This window comes from Lactuca serriola, chromosome 1 (assembly GCF_051521515.1).
Source record: "Lactuca serriola cultivar US96UC23 chromosome 1, Lser_US96UC23_V15, whole genome shotgun sequence".
NCBI lineage: Eukaryota > Viridiplantae > Streptophyta > Magnoliopsida > Asterales > Asteraceae > Lactuca > Lactuca serriola.
In genome coordinates, this window is record NC_136408.1 from 250020386 (window position 1) to 250042533 (window position 22148).

Below are 22148 nucleotides of genomic sequence, written 5' to 3' on the forward strand. Positions count from 1 at the left end.
GACCCTGAAATGCCGGACGGGGGTTGGGGTTCGGAGCTTCAGGAGGTAGATTTTTAACTTCTGGCTCGGAGTCGGAGCTATCCGAAAAGCCTTCTGCTCGGTGGTCATCCAGAGGGATCTGGTGATCATCGTCCGACTCTTCGTCGAGCCATCCACCATTGCCCGGATTTGGGTAGTACAGATCGTCGGGAAGGTGGAAACCAGCCATGATATCTACGCGAGAAGAGGGGAAAGGAAGATTAATAGACGTACTAACCTAAAATACTTATAAGATGATCGTCACGAGTTAGACCAATACATGTATAATGCATACTAATTACATGTGACCGGGGCAGGATAGTCTGTCGAATAAGTGACCCTAACTGTAAATCCAGAACCAAACAAGGAACAAGAAGTAAAGCAAAGATCACAGATTCTAAGTCTATAACGCCCTAATCACAGGTAATCGGAAAGTATCCATTTAGCAACTATTGCTCTACCAGTAACGACCCTTTTTAGTTTCTTACATATGTATGTTTCAGCGGCACAGAATACTCCTATAGTATTCCTATTGTAACGTTATTTTGGTAGTGTTGGTAAGTTTTTAGACTTGTTGCAACACCATAATCACTCTTAGGCACATGCTAGTCACTCCTAGAGAGATGTAGTTGATCAGGCTACATCCACCCAGACGTGACTATATGTCTCTAAGCTTAATTATGCTGCTCAACAATCTTTAATAATTCTGTTCTGTTCTAGAATGATACTGATCCTTTGCATTGGTGAATGTATATGTATATACTTAATTAAATATTTTAGTATTTAAAAGTATATATTCTTGGTCAGAGTGTTTTAGTTGCGAAGTGTTTATAGTTCGTATATCTTTAATAGGTTGATATACTTGATTCACTATAAACAATGCTCTGATACCAATCTGTCACACCCCAAAACCGATAACGGCGGAATACGTTTCGGGGCGGAGGACGTCATGTACGGTATCATCACAATTGCATAATAGTAAAAACAAGAAACATACAACCATTTCATTTTCATAGTGAGTTTAATTACAAGTGTGTTCTGTAAAGATTCCATAGACACCAAAAGTATAACAAAAATAAGAGATGGACCTTCTATGCTCCATCTTCTCCAAAATGTTGCACCTGTACCTGTCTATCTTTAACCTGAGGATATAAGTTATTTTGAAAACCAGTATCAGCATAAAGCTGGTGAGTTCACAAGAATTTAGTGTGGTTAATGTATAAAATGTATTAGAACATATAGTGTGATAAGCTGCATGTACATTTATAATTAGTAGAAAACTCTAGAAAATCCTATATTTTCCAGAAAATACATCGTAAGTGAAAAGCTCTAAGTTGCATGTAAGTTTTATCATTGAAAACTGTTTGTTGTGAAAGTGTGGTACTAAATCTCCAGTATGTAGTGTAGATAGAAGAAACGTTATGCATGTGAATAGTGATAGTGGTGCGAACTTCCATTAGTAATAGATACTTATTTACTTCGGGATATTAACTGAGACGTTAGTCTTAGTATTTTAATGTGGATATAGTGTATTCCTTTTATGTGACCAATAGTGTGAGTAATAGAGGATCCCATGACCTTCCCGGTCATACACAGTGTAGTGAAGTAGTGCCATCCCTGGGCCTGCTCGGCTCGGACTGAAGTTAATAGTCGGAATCTAATAGTGTCTGCCCCGTATAGATCTATACATGTAGCGTCGCCTTCCTTCCGGAAAGCTCTGGTCACAATATGTAGTGCGTAGAGTATCTTGTAGAGTGTTAGTGTGTTATCTTCCGGATTAGTGCTTTCTCTTGTAATATAGTGTAGTAGTCTTTTATGTAGTTCATAGTGTGTTCTCTTATTCGTGTATCGTTTTGTAATAGTATGAATTATAGTATGTATAGTAGTAGCGGTAACAAGTAGTAGTGACCTTAACTATACCTATTATAGTTAACTTAGTGTGTGTGGTTCTTGGCAATTAAGTAATATAGGCATCGAATGAGATGAAAATGTTCGTATCTAACACCAATATACATGATATATAACTAAGAAATCAACGACACTCGGACGGATAATAAATACCCTAAGCCCACATCAACCAAGAACAGGGAATAAGGCGAGCTATCGGTCCTAAGTCCTTCAAGTCTTACTTATATAAATATATTAGTGTAGATAAATTTTATAAGAAAGGTAATTTAATAAAAATCTTGACCAAAGAAAGCATTTAGAAAATAGTTTATTTTTCCAAAGTAGTTTTGAAAGCGTAGAGTTCTTTTATAAAGTATAGTGATAAATCACATGTGATTTGAACTACGGATAGTAAATCACATGTGATTGGTTTTCATAAAAATGTATATTTGACTTGTATCCCCTTCCCCCCCCCCTAAAACATATGAAAACATTTGAAAGGTTCATTAAGGGGTATGAACTCACCGTTTACTATAGGTTTCAAGTTTGCGATTCGTATAGCTGCTGAGTGTCAACGGATGTTTTGAACGCAAGCAGCCCCTATTAATCATACGGTGACACATATATAAGTTAGAGTTAAGGTGTTTTCATGACTAAACATGAGGGGAAATCCTTCTTAAGGGCATGGAATTACTAAGACTAAGTGTCCCACGTTCTATACCCAATGATCTATGCAAGTTTAAGGCCAAATATGAGTATTAGGGTGTGTGTATGGCCATAAAGGTGAGTGTGCGGTTGGGGTATGCGGCCAGACTTGTGAGTGACGCTGCACACTAGAGTGTACGGCCGTACAAGGTGTGTGTGCGGCCATACACAGGGGTGTGCGGCCGTACACTCCTTGTTCGAGTCCCATGTGTCGATTTTGCGGCCTTACTCTCACTTTGGAGGGTATTATGAGTGTGTGAGGCCACCTGATGAAGGTGTGCCGCCGCACTCCTTCATAGGATGAAGAACATGAACATTATGAGTTTCAGGCTCTGATTCAAGTGTTTCACCTCTATGACAAGTAAAATGATGGTGTTCTTCTAGTTTTGGGAGTCTTCTAGGTGTTCTTGGGTGGTTTTCTAGATAGAGAAAGTATAGAGAGAGAAAGGATGCAACCAAAAGTGAATGGAAGGGGTCCTCTACTTTATATAGGGTTGAGTGTGAGGCTGGAGGGGTTTGTTGGTGGGTGTGCGGCTGGCTTGGCCGCACACACTAGTGTGCGGCTACACACACCTCTCTTGGTGTGTTTGGCTGGATTTTGCGATGCAGCACCCTTCCTAATCTTTCCTAAGGTCCATATCTATGATATATTAAGCCTAAAACACTAGTGCACGCTCAACATACTATTAAAAGATGCTAAATTCAAGTGAATTTTAGATATATGGATGGATTGCTCAGTGTAAAAGTATCCGGTTGTCACATTACAACACTTTCCAAACTATCTGACTGCTAGTGAATGCTAAGGGTACCTCCGCAATCTTACAACACTTCCCTTACTAACTGACTATTAGTGAATGCTACGGCTACCCCCGTAGTCTTACAACACTATCCATACTATCAGACAACCTGGTGAATGCTACGGCTTCACCCGCAGACTTACAATACTCCTCACACTATCTGCTGCTAGTGAATGCTATGGCTACACCCGCAGACTTACATCACTCCTCATAGTATCTGCCAATCTGGTGAATGCTACGGCTGCACCTGCAGGGTTACAACACCTACCACGCTAACTGACTATTAGTGAATGCTACGGCTACCCCTGTAGTCTTACAACACTTTCCATACTTGGTCCAACACACACTCGACCTAACACACAACAGAACTGGAGTTCTAAATGGAGTCCCTAACTTGCTTCTCGAAACCTGCTATCACGTGACTCCACTGTATCAGTACCGTACCCATGCCTATGATCAAAGCATCACAGAAAACCACAAAATCATCTACACCCTCAGGGAGGGTGAGAATCAGTGTCTCGCACAACCACTGTCTGAGAGTCTCGAAGGCTGCTTGTTGCTCAGGCCCCCAGCAAAAGGCTATCGGCTTCTTGGTTAGTCGGGTAAAAGGAACCACAATCTTGAAGAAGTCTCGTATAAATCTCTGCTAATAACCTGCTAGACCCGGGAAACTCCGAATCTCGAATGGAGACCTCGGAATCTCCCACTGCATCACGACCTCTATCTTGGCCGGATCGACTAAAATACTTTTCTGGTTGACAAGGTACCCAAGAGATTACACCCCGTGCAACCAAAACTCACATTTTGAGGACTTTATAATAACTCTCTCCCCCAATTAGATTTGACTAAGTCTTCGTTGCACGCAAGAATTGAAGGATTTACAATCCTTCTCGCTTCCTAGTATTCCCCTAATAACAACCTATACTTACTAGTGCTAGCGATCCATCACCAATCAAACCTTAAGGTCGCCCATCCTCGAAAATCTTGAAGAGTACTCTTGAAATCTGGTCCAATCTAACACCTCAATCCATCTCCCATGCTTTCAATTGAAGGTCTCCATCTTCACTCTGGCTGACGAATCCTCGTTCTCATTTCCAATCTTGCAATACTACTGAACTCTAACCGAACACAGCCCATGCGAAAATAAAATTCTCTTGAACATGCGATGACCAACCACTTATGCATCTAACACCCACGACTGACACTACCCTTTTCATGTCACCATCTCTGTCCTAGCAATGGTAGTGCCTTGAACTCCAAAGTTAATCCATAGACAATTACCGACCATACCTGAAAAATGATAGAACTCCTGAACACTGACTTCACTGGAGAACTATCACTCTAACCCTGACCGGGTATCCTCTAAATAAAACTCCTGCATAGACCCCGACAAAGATCTGGAACGATAACGGTGCATGTAGAACCCACTCCGCAAGAGGCCTCCCTCTGTGGATTCATCAAGGACCTTTCGGCATGCAGGATGGCATATATGATCCTTAATAACCAAAACACTAGCAGGAAAACCGACCCGAGGTCTGATTTATCCAAACTCACTCACAATTCCAAAGCGATACGTATTCCCAACATCCATTTAGTAGCAGTAAAAGAAGACATACCCGCAACATCTAAAGGAATCTGAGGCATCTCCAGCTGATATGATCAACCCTGCCACACCTATAACAGCCTAAACCCTTGGAGTGACAAACTCCTTCGTGTACTTCCTCGTACACGTTGCACTGACTCCAGCCCTGCAAGCCTTTCTCCCGATGATCAGAAGTCATGGTCTCTTCCTGGGACCCTCTACTATACGCACCTGGCATGAACCTCACCTTACACGGTGTTCCAAATCGATCTCGCATCTGCAACTTCTTGGAAATCATATCCTTCAGGGTTTGACACCCTGTCATGCTTAATAGCTCGCTTGCCCATGGCTAAGCTGCAACAACCAGAACATCCTCTGTCCCCAAACCGAGTCACCAACTCCTTCCTGAAGCTTCTCAGATTCTCCAAGACTCTCACTGATTCGAGTATGCATCCTGTGCTTTCAGTAGTACGAGCCCAATACTACCTTCCACACCTATCCATACTTTCCTAAGAAATCCTCCCGAATCCTCCGGGTCACTTCCTCAAACTGGTACTCCCAAGTCTCAATCATCCTCACTGCTAACCCACTAAAACATATCATAGGCTTCCCTAGGTTCCCATACCCACCCAGTCCTCAGCTGCTGAAAGATTCCCACTAATGTCAACTAGCTACCTCATGAATATAGCCACATGCAACAGAGATCAGATAATCCTTCGAGTAAAAGACTCATCCCTAGAACGGTTAGACTCAGACAAGAGCTGCACAATAGGGTTAAGTCCATCACTCTGAGATTATCCGGCTTATGTCCCATGTGACTTAGCATATTCACTTAGTAGCTAACTCACATCACTAAGAGTCCCACAAAGCACAAAGCCAACCACATTCAGACAACGGAAAATCTAAACATCATATTCCAATCAAATCATTCTTTCCTCTAATCAAGAATCTATACATGCAATTCAAAGGCTGATATAATCAGGCATAACCTAAACATGTTATCATATCACTGACTGATCAGTACTAGCATGCAAGTCTACAAGCACATATAATAGGCATATAAGGCATCATCCTAGATCCTTAGCCCTAATCTAGTATGCGATTCTCATAAGCATATCATATAATAACATAACATGTATAGGTATCTTGGGGAAAACTTACTTGAGCTCGGCTGATTGCACGCATCACACACCATGTTCTTTTCAAAGTTCTTTTCTCTTTTCACATTCTTTTCAAACTTCTTTTATAAAAGGGTTTAACTTTTGAAAAGTTTCATACCAAGTCCTCAGTTTGAGTTCAGACACACCTGGGAGTGTGCCCGAATCCCTCAAACCAAGGCTCTGATACCAAATTGTAACATCCCAAAAATACAATCTAAAAATTTCGTTTTGATTTAATAATAAAACCACAGTCATCAAACATCATATAAAAATTATAAACAGTGTATCTCAAGATATCGTAACAATTGTCAAAATATCAGAGTATAAGCATCCCAGGATGAACAGATGGTGTGTGCATTACAATCTTCCCGAGCACCTCTTGTGAAAACTAAGTAACTGAAACCAAAACTGAAACTGTAAGCACGAAGCTTAATGAGCTCCCCCAAACTACCACATACCATACAATAACACATAAAGCAAATACTAGGCCTTGCCCACTGCATCGGACCAAAGTCCGGAATAACTTGGGCCTCAGCCACTGCATGAGACCGAAGTTCGGAACTCACTTGGGCCTCGCCCACTGCATCGGACCAAAGTCCGGAACTAACTTGGGACTCGCCCAATGCATCAGACCGAAGTCCGGAACTAACTTGGGCCTCGCCTACTGCATCGGACCGAAGTTTGGAACTAACTTGGGCCTTGCCCACTGCATCATACTGATGTCCGAAACTGACTGAACATAGCATAACATAATCATAACATATAATAATAACACATATACTACATACTGCATCATACCGCAGTCTGGAACACATAACACATAGACATGCCTGGATCACAATGACATCAAGCATACTGAACTACTTCTCAGGACCACCCTGGCATCAGACCGCAGTCTGGAGCTACTGTTATCTAAACGGGTCGGCATTATGGCCGTAGACCCGTTCCTACTAGAAGGAAACTCACCTCCACTGCTGAAGTCCTGCAGACAAAACCCTAGCTGCTGGATGACAGAATCTCGAATCTGTCAACATCAAAATAACACCCAATTAATAATTGGGTCCCACCACATAACCATAATACATACTTGGATAATTACTTCATTACCCCAGGCTTGGCTTATTTAAGCCCAAGGCCCAATCTATAAGCCCAAAGCCAACTAGAAATCAAAGCCTAACATATGGCCCAATTTTCCAAATTGGGCCCAAACCTCTGCATGGTCTCGTTCTAAGGCCCAACCAAAAGTCCAGTCTAACATTTGACAGTCTAATGGTACAATATCATATAATCATTAAGTCCCAAACTATGGCCCATTTATGGCCTAATTTTCCAAATTGGTCCGAAACACCCTTACATGGCCTTACCCTAGGCCCATTAAATTATTTTAGTCTATATGATTATTCTTTGATGGCCCATTAATAATGCAATCATGAAGGCCCAAATGAAAGGTCAAATAATAAATCCAAGTGAAATTAGGGTTTCCCATAAAATGATGATTAGGGTTAAGTTTCATACTTAATCCTCTAAGGACTTAATCCATTAAGTCCAATATTGCTTAGATTAATCCTTGCCAATGATTATTATTTAATTTCTCAAGTTATTAAATAATTCTCGAGTGTGTCCCAAACAATTCCAACAATTAAGGTTTTATGCTCTTAGGGTTTTCCAACCCAATACTAGCCCATTAGTGCCTTGGTTGGCTTTTAGGTCACTTTGGGCCTTATTGGGCCCATTAGGGTCTCTTTGGGTCAATTAGGGTCCATTAGACCCATTAGGGTTTCCTTAAGCCCATTGATCACATGTTTGGGATTTTATGTCCATTAAGCCTCACTGGGCCGATTAGGGTTTCAAGGCCCATTAGGGTTTTAGTCCCTTGTCCAAACGCCGCCACCCGACACGGCGGTCGGTGGTGGCGATAGATTTTCTTCACTATTCAGATTTGTTACAATTACAATACCCAACCGATTAACACACGCACACCCTAATCTAATTACAAAACATATACGCATAAAAATACACCCACCCGCGGTGGTACATGGCAGTAGCCACCACCTCACGGTGGTGGCAGCAGTTCCTATAGCTTCCAACACGCAACAAGACCACACACACCCATGAATACATCCACAGCCACATCCCATGGTGGCTAGTGGTGGCGGAATGAAACAGGAACATCAGTCAAGGGTATTCCGGCGGCACCCTTTTCCTCGTTGGAGGCAGCAGTGTCCAGCAGCATCATCGGTGGCACAGCCACATGGCGAGGACTGAAGCGAGTGGAAAAACTGCTTGAGTACATAAATGGCAACGATATCTCGAACAGAAGTGATAGGGCAGCGATGGAGATGCAACAATGACGACTGGATAAGGCATGAGGTCGGCGAAGCAACGGCGACCAGTGGCTTGGGCGCAGTACTAGGGAAACGACGCTGAGATGGTGGAAAGGAAGTGGTGGCAACGATTGTGGAGCGGTCTAGCATGCACACGGTGGCAGCAACCCAACTATCTTTGTTTCCTGGTGGCCCTCATGGTCATCGGCAGCAAGAGCTTCAGCAAGGCATTGCGACTTCGATGGCAGTGAGCAGCGGCGCCGGAGATAAAGAAATGGGAGTGGCGGCTGGTAACCGAACATGGAGAGGGTGCGGCTGATACACATGGTTCTAGGATTAGGGTTTCTTAACCCTTAAATACCGCTCCCGTTAGAACTTCTCCATAATGGCACTTCCAGCCCATCCATCACCTTCTTCTTTCAATTTAAATCCGAAAATTACCAAATGGAACCCTCTTCTTCAAAACCCTTTCAAAGAAGATCCATATTTTACCTTTTAGCCCCCAACATTAAAAATCTATTACAACTTAGGTGTAGAATTTACCAATTTAACCCCTGCTTCCATAATTCCTCATAATTTCGACTCCTAATTTACCAAATAGCCCCTTAGCCCCAAAATCTCTTCAAATGAAGTCCTAGAAGTTACCAATTAGGCGTTGCCTACATAAATAATTATTAAATGAGTCCGAAACTTATACTTTTAACCCCCAACTTCTGAATTGTGCCAATTAACTCCTCGAAACCAACACCTTGCATATATAATTATTTGTTTTAGGGCTACGAGCCATTTATTAATTTATTTGTTTATTTAATAAATAAACGGGGTTTTACTTAAGAAATATGTAGTGTGTACCGGCAGCAGTGACCAGCACCGGGAGTGGCTGGAGTATTGGGTACCGTGAAGGGTATGCCCTTCACAGTGATAAAGGAGGTGGTTAATTGCGGAAAGTTGACTTGGGAAGGCCAGAAGACGTGCAAGGCAAAGGGGGAGAACCCCTAGGATGCCCAACATAAGTACTCGGGAAGTATCGAAAAGATGGTCAGTTGAGTAAGATGTATTCTCAGGATTGTTGAGGATTGGAGTGCACTTGAGGATTGTTATCTACAAGGAGTAGTTTTAGTCTGAATGACCGGGCGGAAGGTCAATGGGAGTTGTCAGCCGGAGATATATTCATCAGGAAAGGGTGATACGAGCGTATTGTAGGATAGTTGGTCGTAGCTGACTTGGAGGACAAAGTCTAGTTTAAGTGGGGGAGAGTTATAACACCCAAAATCAGAAAGACTAAGAAAGGAAAGGAAAACCCTATGTCAAAGGGGGGTCAACTCGTCGAGTCCAAGGAATGACTCGACGAGTCGAAGCAGGCTCCGTGTCGCAAATTAAGTGACTGACTCGGTGAGTCGGCGAGTGGACTTGACAAGTCTGGTCTGGGTTGGGAAAGCCCTAATTCCGGGACATGGTACCCTATTTAAGCATCTTATTCTCTCCCCTAGGGTCTATTACAACCTCTTTCATCCACAAGCCAAAAACCATAGCCACCCAACTTCATTCTTGAGCTTTTGGTGAAGATTAAGGTCCATTGGAGTGGATTTTGAAGGCTTGGAAGAAAGGAGCAAGGAAGGAAGTGTAGATCCAACCTTCATATTGATTTGGAAACTGTTAGAAGGTAAAGGTCTTGACCTTGAGCTTTCAATTCATAGGTCCCCTTTCTAGCTTGCTTTTTGGTCACATTTGGATCATTTCCAAGGTTAATCCGAATATTAAGCCTTTGAGGATGGATTGGACAACAGATCTGGATATTCTTGAGCTTTAGAAGCTCAAAATTGCTGGCTTTATCCAGCTAAGATCCCATTTCATGACCTGGACCTTCTTTCTAGCTTAGAATAAGAGTTTTGGCTTCATAACACCTTGTATGTGTTAGGTTTTATACAAACAATCCTATGTGTGCATGCAACCCTAGTTGGATCTATGTTTTCACTATAAGACATACAACTTTATGAACACAAAATAAAACCCTGGCATGCTTCTATAATTTTCGAAAATTACATAGAAGTGTAGTAAACATACCTTTGTTGTTATATAGCAATAACAACTAGTTTCCTTGATCTCTTGAACTCTCTTGAACTCTTGAAAGCAAGCACCACAATTGTAGTGCCTCTAATGGCTCACAAACACCTTGAAGCAAGAAGGCAACAAAGAGAGAGAAGGGAATGATGCTAATTTCGGCCCTAGGGTTTCCTTGGAATCAAGTGGCCTCAAATTGAAGCATAGGGCATGTATTTATACTATAGGGTGCTAGGGTTTCAGTCAAAACCCTAATGGACAGCTTAGCCACCAAGCAACCCAAGGAGCCTTATGGAATGAGGCCTTTGGACGAAAATATGATGATCCTTCATCATAATTTCGTTCCCCCTTAGTCCATTAGGTTTCCTAGCCCAAAACTCAACTATCACACATTTGACAGTTTATACCCTTTTATTTAATTAATCTCTTTTAGTCACCAAATTAATTCCTAATTAATTTATGACTAATACTAATTAAATAAATATGATTTCTCCTTTAATATATTATTCTTATAATATATTAATAAATCATAATATCTCCTCTCTCATATCAAATTACCTTGTCAAGTTGCTTTGGTGAAGGCAACCCAAAAGGACCATGCACACTCGGGTCAAGTATATACCAAATATGGTTACTGACTTAGACACTAATCCAACAGTCTCCCACTTGGATAAGTCTAGTAACTATATCTCACGTATAACTTCCGTACCCGATAGCAATCGTAGCTTTCAATAGCCGCTGTCAACTCTGACCAATAATCTGTCCTTCAGATAAGGGATCGTATAATCCTCTGTTCTAGATATCATGCTAACAATACTTATTGTCTAGCATTCTATTTCTTGATTTCTGATTTGTTCGACATAGAACTCACTTGAACACATCAACTTTATCCTGACCGGGACCGGCACATAAGTCAAACCAAATCATCAAGTGGCCGAGATATCGCTTTTATCCTCATAGAATAAAAGGAACAGAAAACGTTGACTAATATGCCTTTATCATTTACTAGTTAAACCACACACAATAATACGTTTTATAACATCAAGTTACTGATGCGTTTTTCGCATTATCAATGTATAATCAACTAGCAAACAATAACCATATCTCTAGGTTTAAAGATTATATGATATTATCATCTTGCGATCACTTGTGATAACATTCATGAAGTAATACCAGCAAGTGTGGGTCTATTTCAATGCTCAATACAAATTTCATAAGCACTCATAAACTTTGCAGCAAACCTTTGCTATGTCTAAAACTTTTCAGACAATCTACAAACAAATTTATGACAATCTTCCTTCATATCTACTTCCAACATATGAGCGATTGTGAACTGTTCGAATAATCTTATTATTCAGGAAGTCAAAACATGCAAAATCGACATAATAGATAAATAATCAACACAAGATAGAAACTTTCTTATAAATAACACACCTTTATTTAATCATCATTTGTTGAATATGACATTATCTATTACAAGTTTTCTACCTATCTAATCTAAACTAATATCGTCCTTCAGCCCTACGCTCCTAGCGTGCTGCAAATGCTTGACCCTACTCAGTCCCTTTGTAAGGGGATCTGCTGGGTTATCTTCTGACGATACCCTCTTCACAACGAGGAGTCCCTCTTCTACCCGATGTCTAATAAAGTGGTATTTCCTGTCCATATGTCGAGATCTGCCATGATCCCTTGGTTCCTTGGTTAAGGCAACCGCTCCTTCATTATCATAGAAAATTTCCACGGGCTCTTTTATGGATGGCACAACTCCAAGGTCTCCTATGAAGTTCTTCAACCATATAGCCTCCTTTGACGCTTCGCTCGCCGCAATATACTCTGATTCGCACGTTGAATCAGCTACGGTCTCTTGCTTGGAACTTTTCCAAGTCACTGCTCCTCCATTTAGGGTAAAGACCCAGCCTGACTGCGATCGGAAGTTATCCCGATCCGTCTGAAAACTAGCATCACTGTACCCTCGTACCCTTAAGTCATCACTCCCACCGAGGACTAGAAACCATCCCTTGGTCCTCCGAAGGTACTTAAGAATATTCTTAACCGCAATCCAATGTGCCCTACCAGGATTCCCTTAATATCTGCTGACCATGCTTAAAGCGAAGGCCACATCAGGGCGAGTACAAGTCATAGCGTACATGATAGAGCCTACTGCGGAAGCGTAAGGTACTCGGCTCATATCAGCTATCTCTGTCTCTGTACTCGGGCTCTGAGTCTTACTCAGCTTGGTATTTCTTTGGATTGGCAACTCCCCTTTCTTGGAATTTTCCATACTAAAACGCTTTAGTACCTTTTCCAAGTATGTATCCTGACTGAGTCCTATCAGTCTCTTTTCCCTGTTTCTTACTATTCTTATTCCCAGAATATAAGCGGCTTCTCCGAGGTCCTTCATAGCGAAGCATTTCCCAAGCCAGGACTTGACTTCCTGCAAGGTTGGGACATCGTTTCCTATGAGTAGTATGTCGTCGACATACAATACGAGGAAGGTTACTATACTCCCACTGGCTTTGACATACACACAAGATTCATCTTCGCTTCGCAGAAAGCCAAACTCTTTAACCTTCTCGTCAAAACAAAGATTCCATCTGCGAGATGCTTGTTTCAATCCATAAATAGATTTCTCAAGCTTGCATACTCTATTCGGATGCTTCACATCGACAAAACCTTCTGGCTGATTCATATAGACATCCTCAGCCAACATTCCATTAAGGAAAGCGGTTTTCACGTCCATCTGCCATATTTCATAATCATGAAACGCAGCTATGGCAAGCATCACCCTAATAGACTTTATCTTCGCAACTGGTGAGAAGGTCTCATCATAGTCAACTCCGGGAGTTTGAGTAAAGCCCTTCGCAACCAATCGCGCTTTATAAGTATGCACTTTCCCATCCATGTCCGTCTTCTTCTTGAAGATCCACTTGCACCCGACTGTCTTACGACCCGGTACATTATCAACCAAATTCCAAACTTGGTTGTCGTACATGGACTGAATCTCGCTGTCCATAGCCTCTTTCCATTTTGCAGACTCCGGGCCTGCCATGGCTTCCTTATAGCTGCTAGGTTCATCCAAATTTACTAGTGTACTATCACTAATAAATGTATCCCCTTCAGTAGTAATATGAAAACCATAAAACTGGGGTGGAACGCTAGCCCTAGTGGAACGTCAAAGAGGTAGGGACTCGTCAATAGGTTCAACAGGAGTTTCCTCCTCAAGTTGAGTGCCAGTGTCCGAGGTTCCTTCATCGCTTTGATCTTGAATTTTTTCAAGTTCAATTTGCCTCCCACTGTCTTCTTGGCTTATTAATTCCCTTTCTCGGAAAACCCCTCTTCTAGCAACGAAGACAACATTGTCACTCGGTCTATAGAAAAGGTAGCCAAAAGACTTCTGCGGATAGCCGATGAAATAACACTTCTCACTGCGAGGTTCTAGTTTGTCGTGAGTCTCTCGTCTTACGAAAGCCTCACAACCCCAAACCTTGATATGTGCCAACGAGGGAGCCTTCCCTGTCCACATCTCGTGAGGAGTCTTGGAAACCTTCTTAGTGGGAACTAAGTTAAGTATATGGGCGGCAGTCTCTAAGGCATACCCCCAGAAAGCTATTGGTAGCGAAGTCCGACTCATCATAGAACGAACCATGTCCAACAAGGTCCGATTACGTCTCTCAGCCACACCATTCAATTGTGGCGTTCTCGGAGGCGTCAATTGCGAAACGATTCCACATTCTTTTAGATAGTCGTGAAACTCAAGACTTAGGTACTCTCCTCCTCGGTCTGACCGAAGCATCTTGATTTTCCTGCCCAGCTGATTCTCCACTTCATTCTTAAACTCTTTGAACTTTTCAAAGGTTTCCGACTTTTGCTTGATCAAGTAGATATATCCATATCTGCTATAATCATCTGTAAAAGTCACGTAGAAGCGGCAAGCATCCCTTGTGGTGGATCTAAAGGGCCCACACACATCGGTGTGTATGAGATCCAATAAACCCTCACCCCTTTCACAAGTGCCAGTAAAGGGTGACTTGGTCATCTTCCCAAGTAAACAAGACTCACACGTGTCATCGTCCCTAAGGTCGAATGACTCCAACACTCCATCCTTTTGGAGTTGGGCTATGCGTTTCTTGTTGACATGGCCAAGACGACAATGCCACAAGCATGCTTTGTCTAGACTAGTAGACGAATCAATATTCAAAACATTATTTCCAAAATTATCAACAATCATCACTGATTCATAAATCCCATTACAAGGTAATGCATTGAAATAAATGACACCATTCAAATAAACATTAATAGAACCATTACTATTATCAAAAGAATATATGAAACCTTGTCTAAACAACCCATGAAAAGAAATAATGTTTCTTGCCATATCTGGCGAATAACAGCAATTCTCTAAATCTATTCCTAACCCATTACTTAACACTAAAGAATAAACACCGACTTTGGTCACAGGCGACGATCTTCTGTTTCCCATAATCAGGTTCATCTTCCCATGCTCCATCTCCCTACTTCTTTTTAGGCCCTGCAAATCAGAACAAATGTGGTAACCACATCCTGTATCAAGAACCCATGAAGTAGCAAATGTTGAGTTATTAGATTTAATAGAATACATACCTGCAAATGTGGGCTTGATCTTCCCATCTCTTATGTCCTGCAGATATTGTGGGCAGCTTCACTTCCAGTGGCCCTTTTGGTGGCAATAGAAGCACTCTGCTTCTTTAGGATCGGAAGAGGGTTTAATGGGGCCTGCTTTGGTCCCACTTGATGACGAACCATCACGGGGTTTCCCCTTATGGTGGCTCTTACATGGAGCCTTCCTCTTTTTACCCTTTCCTTGACCTATCGCCATCACGGGAGCGGCCACAGCAGGCGACGGTGCAACGGATTTGTCTTTGAGGTTGCTCTCAGCAGTCCTCAAGAGTCCTTGGAGCTTGCTCAAGGAGACCTCCTCTTTGTTCATATGGTAGGTCATCCTAAACTGATTGTAGCAGGAGGGCAAGGAGTGGAGGATTATGTCAATAGCCAAATCCTCATCAAACTTAACATTAAGTTTGAGAAGACGATCAACATACCTCTGCATTTTCTACAAATGAGAGGTTAGGGATTCTCCACTCCCCATCTTAGCGGTGATCATGCTAGTAATGATCTCATAGCGCTCTTGCCTCGCGCTCTGGTGATACCTGTCCAGCAAATCCTGATGCATTTCATATGGATACATGTCCTCATAGGACTTTTGGAGTTCGAGGTTCATGGTGGCCAGCATGATGCAGTGAACTTTCGTGGCATCACGCTCGTGGGCCTCAAAGGCGGCCAGTTCCTCAGAAGTAGCAACATCTGGGATGATCTTCTCAAGCTTTTCATCGAGGACATATTCTTTGTCCTCGTAGCGTGTGATCATGCGAATGTATCTCATCCACTCGTTGAAGTTTGAACCATCAAATGTCACTTTCTGACACAAGTTCATCAACGAGAATGACCCAGAAGCGTTTTTGTTGTTGTTGTTAGCAGACATCTGAAAAAGAAAGGGACAAAGCTTGATTAGAAATGAATCCCTAATTAAACACCCAAATGAGAAATTAGGGCTAGGATCCAACAACATTATTTACAACTTAGAAAGGGATGCCGTACTCTAAAAGTAAATAACTTGAAGGTAAGTGAATGACGATTCACTAATTCTCACCATGAAAAACGAAAAAGAAATTTAGGTTTTAAATGTATTAAAAACTCCTAGATCTTTGAGATTCATTGAACTTTTCAATGGCATGTTTAAATCTCGATATGCATTTCACATTTGCGACTGGGATGCCGAGGATCGCAAACAAATTTGTGAATAACCATGCGAATTAACGTGGTGCACTCAACGTCACTATCACCTAATCAATGTGCCGGTAAACCACACACGCTCCATTGATCTATGACAAACACCGAGTCACCCTTCGCTGCCTATGTCATCCCCAAATTGATGTGCCGGTTAACCACACGCGCTCCATCAATGTTTGACAAGGGTACGAAGTGTAATTCCATGGATTAGCACCATTTTCACATTTTACCCTAAAGTAACTAAGAGTGGGAATTTGTAAAACAATGTAGTTACTTTAATATTTCCATTATACTTTTAATGAGGAATTAAGTGCCCTATCCTATCCGTTCGGCTAACGACCCTCCACCAGTCAAGCAAGCGGTAGATGTGAGTGTACATCCATTAAGCGCCATTTTATAGGCAGCAACCTTATACCCACCTTATAGACCGGCTTCGTGAATGAGGCCTACTAGCAATAAGACTAGCTTATTCTTACACATATATAATAATTAATCTTATAATATCATAATTGTATAAGGGTGTATTTTAAAGCATTTCAAAATACTAGTATCTTAATGTGTATTTAAAATTTTCGAATATTAAGGCTATTTAATTTAAAAATTTTAAACACCAAGAAAACTTTGATTTAGTAATTATCAAAATTAAACAATTAATTTGAACTATTAAATCTTTAAGGTTTATCATAAAATTAAATTATTAATTTAATTAATCCTTTTATCCCCTAGATTTTTAAATATATGGAAAGGATAATACAAGATCTTCAATTATCTAGTTTAAACAATTAAATGGATAATCATAAAGATAGCAATATCCAAATCCCTAAAATCTTGGGATCTTATCTTGGGGGGCAAGGGAATTTCGAAATCCCTAGGGTTTCTTAACCCTAATTTCGAAATTTGGAGGCTAGGCAAAAAGAGTTTAAGAACCCTATCAAAAAAATCGCCAACTAGGGTTTTGCAACCCTAATTTGCGAAAATCACCAAGCCTTAGGGTTTACTTGCCATAAACCCTAATTTGTCAAATTCATAATATGCATCAAATCCAATTGAAAACAAAAAACCAATGGCTCTGATACCACTGTTAGGTTTTATACAAACAATCCTATGTGTGCATGCAACCCTAGTTGGATCTATGTTTTCACTATAAGACATACAACTTTATGAACACAAAATAAAACCCTGGCATGCTTCTATAATTTTCGAAAATTACATAGAAGTGTAGTAAACATACCTTTGTTGTTATATAGCAATAACAACTAGTTTCCTTGATCTCTTGAACTCTCTTGAACTCTTGAAAGCAAGCACCACAATTGTAGTGCCTCTAATGGCTCACAAACACCTTGAAGCAAGAAGGCAACAAAGAGAGAGAAGGGAATGATGCTAATTTCGGCCCTAGGGTTTCCTTGGAATCAAGTGGCCTCAAATTGAAGCATAGGGCATGTATTTATACTATAGGGTGCTAGGGTTTCAGTCAAAACCCTAATGGACAGCTTAGCCACCAAGCAGCCCAAGGAGCCTTATGGAATGAGGCCTTTGGACGAAAATATGATGATCCTTCATCATAATTTCGTTCCCCCTTAGTCCATTAGGTTTCCTAGCCCAAAACTCAACTATCACACATTTGACAGTTTATACCCTTTTATTTAATTAATCTCTTTTAGTCACCAAATTAATTCCTAATTAATTTATGACTAATACTAATTAAATAAATATGATTTCTCCTTTAATATATTATTCTTATAATATATTAATAAATCATAATATCTCCTCTCTCATATCAAATTACCTTGTCAAGTTGCTTTGGTGAAGGCAACCCAAAAGGACCATGCACACTCGGGTCAAGTATATACCAAATATGGTTACTGACTTAGACACTAATCCAACAGTATGCACGTAAAGTTAGCAACTTTACGTGCAATGGTAGCATAAGGAGTCTAGATCTATGATTTGGAGGTGTTGGGATGGACTAGAATCAGCATAATAGAGTTATCACAAGATGGACTCAACGAGTCAGTTTATGGACTCGACGAGTCGGGTCGCAAACCCAAACCCTTCTGTTTATGAGACGGATCAGTGAGTCGGGTTAGAGAAGGACTCATCCAGCCTGTGTCCACAATGGGCATGATGATCATGGTACTCGACAAGTTCAAGGAGGAACTCAGCGAGTCCAAGGCAGTCTCCTTAGCTCATGAAGATGGACTCGACAAGTTGTTCTAAAACTCGATGATTCGGTTAAAGATGGTCCCAAATGTTTAGTTGAAGGAGAACCCATCGATTTGTTTCTAGCTTCGACGAGTAAAGTCGAGGTTGTTTTGGGAATTTAGGAGTATGGACTCGGTGAGTTGGTAGAACAACTCGGCGAGTCGAGTCAACTAGAAGGTTGACTTTGACCGGGACTTTGACCTTGAGAAGGACCTTAACCAAAGTTGACCTAGTTGACTTCAGGTGGACACTTAGGCTATGTTTTATTATTAGTATTGGTAGCTCCGGGGGCTAAAGGAGCAGTGGTTTGGAGAGTTGTCGGATAGCATCCAGAGGGTTATCAGCAGCTTCAACTGTTTGAGGTCAGTTTCCCTCTGTGTATGGGTCTACAGCCACAATGTCGGCCCATGTAGTTTCAAGTAGGAAGACCCTAGGGTTAGCCCTAGGTAATGCGTGTTAGATTATAATCGTTGTCTGTGTGATACATGTATGTGCCCGGTAGGGAGGTGAGTGTGGGCGAGGTCCCATATCTTACCATCAGTAGAGTATGAACGGGGTTCCGTATCTCATTAGTAGTAGAGCAGGGGCAAGGCCCGAGTTAGGAAAAGAGTGAGTGTGCGTTGGGGCGTGTATCTCATTATCAGTAGGAGTGTGGATGGGGTTCCATGACTCATCAGTAGTAGACAGGAGCGGGGCCCAAGATAGGTGTGGCGTTAGATTAGTAATGCAGTAGAGTACTATAGCTTATGTGTTATGCGATATGTTATATGTTTGTATATGTTTAGCGGGCAAGGCCTGGAGACAGGAAAGGCCTAAGTGAGAAAGATCTGTATACCGAGGGGGGCTCGATGTCAGGCGAGGCCTGATGCTAGGCAGGGCCCGATGCTAGAGTGAGTCCGATGTCGGGCTAGTCCCGATGCAGCAGGGGTGAGGCCCAATATGTGATTATGTGTATGGTATGTGGTAGGTTGGGGAACTCACTAAGCTTTGTGCTTACAGTTTTTAGTTTTGGTTTCAGGTACTTCCAGTAGCGGAGGGAAGAGCTCGGGATGATCGCATGGCACACACCATAGTTAGTCAGCCTAGGATGTTTTACTCTGATAATAAGAATATGTTTTGAATTAATACTCTAATCGGATGTGATGATTTATGTTATGGATTGACAATCATGGTTTACATAACGTTTTAAAAATGAAATTTTTAGTCGTGGTTTTTGGGATGTTACAAAATGGGCTTCACTCTTCAAATGATTCATTTAAGATGGATAAAGCATGAGCTGTAAGGTGTTAAGGACCTCCTTGGGTCTAGATCTAGGGTTTACACTCTTTCATGACACCAAATTCTCAAAATCCCAAAAGAGGAGAAGGAAAAGAACCCTAATCTACCCAAAATGAGAGATCTATAACAATAATAGGTGGAAAGTTGAGATTAATACCTCCAACCGAAGCTCTGAGTGTGAAAACCAACAGATCCAACACTCTCTCTCATCTTTAAGCTTGAAACCCTCTTCTTCCTTGAAAAACACCCACCAAGAATCTCAAAATGGTTCTCTCTCTTACCCAAAGTACTCAGACTCATTTAGGGTTCTCTTTTCTGAAGGGTAGCCCCAATGGGAGGCCTTAAGGGTCTAGTAAGCCACAAACCCAGACAATTAGGGTTTTCCTCAGCAGCGCTGACCCGGTGAGTTAGATACCTAACTTGTCGAGTACATTCATTTAACACGTCACAAATCGCTACCTTACTCGAAGATTTGAGGCACCAACTCTCTGAGCCCCTCCAAAATCTTTAAATTAAATATTAAAAATAATATACCTGCAAAACCGGATGTTACAGTAGGGTTGAGCCCTTTAGTCAAAGGATTATTTAAGCTTTATTGAATGTAATTGTATTCATGAAGTGGTTAGCTGGCATTGGTGGGAGTTCTTCAATAGGGATGGAAGAGGAAGTGTGGGTAGAATCGTAGGAGAGCATAGGTAGTATTTTAGTTCGGTTGTTTTGTGGTAGACCAAATGTTGGGAGTATTTTATGGATAGGTCTTAGAGGACCCAAGATGATCCTTGAGGAAAAGTATGGATGTGTGTGGAAGGTAGTAGTGGGCCAGTACTACCAGAAGCATAGGATCCATACTCGAATCAATGAGAGTTTCAGGGATTCTAAGGGTTGGTTGGGGTGGTAGCATGGTTTGATACCATGATTTGTGGCAGTGGTTTTGTACGTGTTGATCTTTTGGTTATGGTTGGGCAATCATGAGGATAAGTCTGGTAATTGTTTTGGGCCCCAGTGGCGATATCGGTTTGGGTTGAATGGTTCAGACCTGGATGAGTATGTTGGTTTGGAGGTCTCAAGGGTTTTACATGAGGTCAGGCTTTGAGTTGCGGGATTCAAGAAAGAGCCGTGGTTTGATCATCTTAGGGATTTCAGTTGGGAGTTGAGTGGTTGATTGGCGGTTTAGATTGTCGTTATTTATGGCAAGGATCATGCACTTTTCAGTTTTTTGAGTTCGGGGAAGGAGTGAGCGGGCTTGTGATTTCCAGAGTTAGGTTGTAAACTTAGCTTGGGGTCTGTTGTTCGTAGTGGTTGGCGACAGGATATCAACGCCGGTGTGCGTAGGTGGATTGATGTAGTATGGGTACTTTGTGATGTTAGCAAGTGTCCATATTCTTGGGATATAGGAAAGCCAGGTGCCGAATTGTCGTATGGGATTACAGGCAAGGAGTTCATGTTTGGATCGTAAGTCGGTAGTTGCTTATGTTTTTGTGTGAAACCCTTAATGTTATGTGGTTATACTTGGAAACCTTTCAAAGGTCTTCAATTGAACTTTGGATTCTCTTAGGATTGGTCGATCCCTGTCTGGAATGTCACCCTGCGTGTATTATTCATTCCATGGTTAGGAATGGTGGTATCTGCTTTAGCCGGGTTGAGTTATGATTTGGTTTCAAAAGCAATGGGTGGTAGGTCGATCCTTAAGTGGGGGAGAACTAGGATTCTCAGGTGAAGTATTAGTCATTGAGGGATTTGTCAGTTCACTGTTTGATTTCTGTTTTCAGATTAGTTTAGGCAGATGTTGATCGGTGAATCATTTCCAGGGACGTGTATGTCCTATTTCGAGTGGGTTTTTGGCTCTCTAGATTAAGTGTCAATTTGTCCTAGGCCATTGGTCGTTGAGTTTGTTATTCTGCGGAGATTCTCCAAAAGATTCAAGTGGTGAAAGTTAAAGTTCAAGTAATGTGTCAACCTATCATCAAGTTCAATCTGTTGTATGTTCCTTTGGCTTAGGGGTATTTGTACCCACTTTGGGGGTGTGGAATTTTTGTTTATAGTAGGCTTAGCTTTTCGGTAGCATTCGGGAAGCCATCGGGAGCTAGATGAGTGTTTGTGGAATTTGTTCAGTCTTAGTCAAAGTATGAGGTCTTATCCGATAATTCGTGGGGATGTCTTCTAGCTATGTTGAGAATTGTCATTTTATTGGAACCCTTGTATTTCTTCCTTTTTTGCTTGAGAGTATGGGTTGCCTATGGATGTACATTGCGGTAAGTTCATGATATGTTGCGAAGAGGGGTGTTTATGGGATGTGGGCCCAAAAATC